Raw genomic sequence first — 4,781 nt, 5'->3', positions numbered from 1 at the left:
CCGCTTGCGATTCTTCGAAATTAAACTGCTTCATAATTAAATCTATCCGTCACGTAAGAATATAAAGGTATCATACCCCCTTAAGCAATGGCTCATACCCCCGTAAACGCCGCGTACCCATTAAGACGACAGAAGAGAAGTGACACTCTACGCTGGAATGATGAGCGGCAACGCAGCTGGCTGTGGACGAAGACGAACACGATGAACGCGGGAGCAGTTGCACGAGCGCGTGACGAGCACGAGAGCAATCCGAGAGGTGCCAACGAGCCATCTCTGGAAGACGACGCTCGAGCCAATGATGATGATAATAGTTTTCTTTCCACAGGCGGCTCACAGTGGCTTTTTCGTTTTGCCTAGCCATATAAAGCTTCGCTTTAAGAGGGTCCATACCTATTTTGTACAGAACTGGACCGCGCTACTAAGCAGCAAAGGAAAACTAGAACACTCCCTTCTTCAGGCCGCGAGTACGCGTCGATACCATGGGAATGCCGGCATGATGAGTGACATCGGAGCCAGTGGTGGAAGAAGACGAACGCGTGAGCGGTGACGCGGGCTGCGGCTCGCCGCTCTAGTGCGTGGCTGGCTAGGACTGGGGCCTACTGCCTTGCACTGTGGGGCGGCGCCGTTCCCACATTAATTGGCACCCGTAATGTGGGTCCGGCTGCGTTCCCGGATGGACCATTATCGTGGGGAAGGCGGGTGGCGCCCTTTCCCCCGCCATTAGCGTATCTTGCCCTGGGATTACTGTATAGGCTCCCCTTCATTATCATCATCACCACCATCATGAGCCTGTATTTATGTCCATTGCAAGACGAAGGCCTCTCCCTGCGATCTCCAATTACCCCTGTCTTGCGCTAGCTGATTTCAACATGCGCCTGCAAATTTTCTAACTTCCTCTAACTTCATCACCCCTTCATCTTGAAACTGCAGCGTGCACACAAGAAACGAGGACAATAAGGCGAAGGTCACAGACAGGCGCTGACTCGCAACTCAGATTATTTTTGGAGGGGAATTACACACATATATATACCCAGTCTGAATAAGGTGAGCATGCTGCAAGAGCATGCGCAATAGAAATAAAATAAAATAATAAAGACATTTTGAAAAAATATATACACAACACTTCTACGTATCTTCCTTCCAAAATTTCCCTTCAAAAATAAACTGAGTTGCGAGTCAGCGCCTGTCTGTCACCTTTGCTTTATTGTCCTCGTTTCTTGTGTGCACGCTGCAGTTTCAAGATGAATAGCTACCAACTCGCCCAACTTTCAGTACTTTTACACTTCATCACCCCACCTAGTTTTCTGTCGTCCTGGACTGCGCTTCCCTACTCTTGGTACCCATTTCCGTAACTCTAATTGTCCACCGGTTATCCCTTTTACGCATTACATGGCCTGCCCAGCTCCATATTTTTCTCTTAATAGCAACTAGAATATCGGCTATCCCTGTTTGCTCTCTGATCCACACCGCTCTCTTCCTATCTCTTCACGTTAGGCCTAACATTTTTCGTTCCATCGCTTTTTGTGCGGTCCTTAACTTGTTATCGAGCTTCTTTGTTAACCTACAAGTTTCTGCCCCATATGCTAGCACCTGTAGAATCCTCCCTTTAGGGGTCCCTACCGTTATTATTTGCGCTCACAGTTCAAAATTCTCTAAGTTGCAATCAAAGATCTTTAAAGTGCAAATTAATTTACGCCCAAAATTGCAAAGTAAACATCGCATATTACGCACTCAGCCCGGTAGATGGCCCACTTGCCGCGCATCACCTTCATACTAACAGCAACCGTTCGGACCAATTGTTTCCATGCCTCATTAGCTCCACCTCCACCCCCCTCCCGCCTCCTGAACTTCGCATGAAATCGAAGTGCAAGAGTGACCTGAGTGGGTAAATTACGGTCTGGCGTACGCGCACCTTTTGCATTCTTCATATACAGAGATCATTGAAAATAGAAAACCTTAAGAAATAAGAGACGTCACTGACTCTTGCTTAAAAGGAGACCACAGTCGTCATGCAGCACTGATAACAGTTTAGGATAAATCAGATTGTTTGCGCTGAATGTGGAAACACATGTATGCAGCACCGTTCAGGCCATATGGTTGTCAGAAACGTCATTTTTTGAAGTGCCAACTGGCTGGCACAAGACTACTGCGCCAATTTACCGGTAATGAGAATGAATACCCGACGGCAATGAGAGCGCCGCATTTCTGGGGGAATTTTTCATTTCGTTTGTTTTTGCAGAACCCACCGTACCGCGCATCCAGCTCACGAGAGGCGCCGGCTACTTTTGCCGCCCCTTAGCTCCTTTCACTCTGACGTATCGCATTTCCATTCGGTTATTCTGTTTCTTCTACTATTATATTTCATGGCAATGCCCCTTCACCGCAACAAAGGGTAGATACCTGGTCATTGCACTGGCTAACCTTCCTATCTATCTCTCTTTCTTCCTATTCATCATTCCTAGGAGAGAGAGAGAAGTCATAAGCGAACGGCAGGGAGGCTAACCAGGCTGAGCCCGGTAGGCTACCCTGCACTGGGGAAGGGGGAGAAGGGATTGAAAGAGGAGGAGGAAGAGAGAAGTTCACAGTTCACACCTTGCACATGTACAGTCAAGCGTTCATCGCTGATTTTCATCACAGGCGGTCATACAGGCTTGTGCACTTCAAAAAACGCAGCAGTGCCTTTGTAGCCCTGTAGAAAGAAGACGCACGAGGCCACGGGCCCAAGATCTTCTCCTCCGTGAAAGGCCTGTCGTCTAAGTGTCCCAAAGCAGTCCGAAGGGCAATCCTCTCTTCTTCGTATATAGGGCAGTCACATAAGATATGTCTGGTGGTTTCCTCAACACCACATGTGCTGCAGATGGCACTGTCCGCCATTCCAATTAGGAATGAATAGGAGTTTGTAAAAGAAACTCCTAATCGCAGGCGGCACAGTAAGGTTTCTTCATGTCGTTTAAAACCGGGTAAAAGTTGCAACTGCATCTGTGGGTACATGGCATATAGGCGCCGGTTGGTAAACTCTGGTGTATTCCATTTTCTTAGAGTTATAGAATGGGCAATACTGCTGAGGTGCCGCGCTGCATCCTTTCTTGACAATGGTATTGGCATACTTTCATACATTCGTCATGTGCTTCACAGGCAGCTTTGTGGCACATTCATTGCCAGTGATGTTGCAGTGCCCAGGTAGCCACTGAAATACAATGTCGTGGCCTCTGACCACCGCTTGATGGTAGCGTAATAGTATCTCTGCTACCAATTGTTCATGTGGGCTGCGGCGCAGAGCTGATAAAAGTGACTGTAGGGCTGCCGTTGAATCACAGAATATAGCCCAATTATTTGGTGATTGTTCGTGCACATAAAGCACTGCGCTACGGAGTGCGGCAAGTTCAGACCTTGTCGATGTTGTGACGTGGCTGATCTTGAACTTCTTGCGGAATGATGCCGACGGAATAACTACCGCACCAGTAGAGCTGGTCAGAGTCGAAGAGCCATCTGTATAAATGTGAATGCGATCAGAGTAGGAATCATGCAGCAGATGTAGAGCAGCTTGATTAAGGGCACAAGTTGGCAAGTCGGACTTCTTTGTAACTCCTGGGTCATTCTTAGGAAAATTCTTACCAAGCATTCTTAGGAAAATTGTTAAGCAGATACGCCTTTTTCTACCATCGTTCGTTGGTATTTTTTTGATGAGTTCTTTATTCTCGTGTAAATGTCGAGTTCATATTAAATTTTACAAAGAGTATATTACACAAAATAAATCATTTTAAGGGGATATTTTATGACATGTAATATTTGGCCGTGTTTTAATTGCTTGTGCCGTTAAAGTGAGGTATCATGCTTGATGTCGTTTAGAGCTGAGCGAAACTGAAAACGACAGGCATTAGAAATATCATTCAGTTTACATCCAGCGTATTGTAGCCTTTGCGAGCATCCTGTATCAATTAAGGTACGCTGTGAGATTTTCGGTCTGTCGCAAACTAGGAAAAAATAGTGCGGTATGCTTCTGTTAATGACCGCTTTTTATTGCTCCATGAAGTTTTCAGAACATTGTCACTTGCAGGTTTTTGGCCTTTATGTAACCACTCTAACGCTGTGACTATACAAGCGACATTCGTTGTCATTAGTCACATTGTTGTCAACGCCATGTTGCAGGTTAGGCTTGATATCTTTTAATTACCTTTTTTTTTTCAGGAAGGCAGAGGCATGAAATAAAAAGCAACGGAACTTCTGCTCGAAGCATTCTGCTGTACCCGGCTCAACCAAGCGTGAGTTGATGGAGTTCGGCATGCAATTTAGCATGGCATTTTCCAGCTATTTTCAATTTCTTGCACCCTTTTCCAAAATTTCTATTGAAAAACGAGCTTTTTGGCAGCATGCAAGCATACGGTTTCAGAGAGCGCGGAAAATTCCTCCGACTAGGAAGCCAAATATAATTTACTCGAAGGTCCACATTTATTCAAGTGCACTTTTAACTGAGCACACCGATTTGTTTCATTCGAATTTTTCCAGCTGTTTTAATTTACTGAAATCAATCGAATGTTACACACAAGCGCTTGTTCTTTATTGTAAGTTGTCTGCTTGAGCATTTACGTACATTACAAGAACAATCATGCTGAAGTATTCATTTAGTCAAATGAATCGATTACAAATTTTAATCATACCTTATCCTATCAGTGTAGAAAGCATGCTACGGAAAAGTTTGCGCACAAATATGGCAAATTCGAAGCTGATGGTGGGAGAGCGTAATCTGGCCTTATTTATATTAAACTAAAATGTTGGCTTGG

Source organism: Dermacentor silvarum, chromosome 3 (genome assembly GCF_013339745.2).
Source record: "Dermacentor silvarum isolate Dsil-2018 chromosome 3, BIME_Dsil_1.4, whole genome shotgun sequence".
In the NCBI taxonomy this organism is placed as follows: domain Eukaryota; kingdom Metazoa; phylum Arthropoda; class Arachnida; order Ixodida; family Ixodidae; genus Dermacentor; species Dermacentor silvarum.
Note: the sequence above shows the minus strand (reverse complement) of the source record.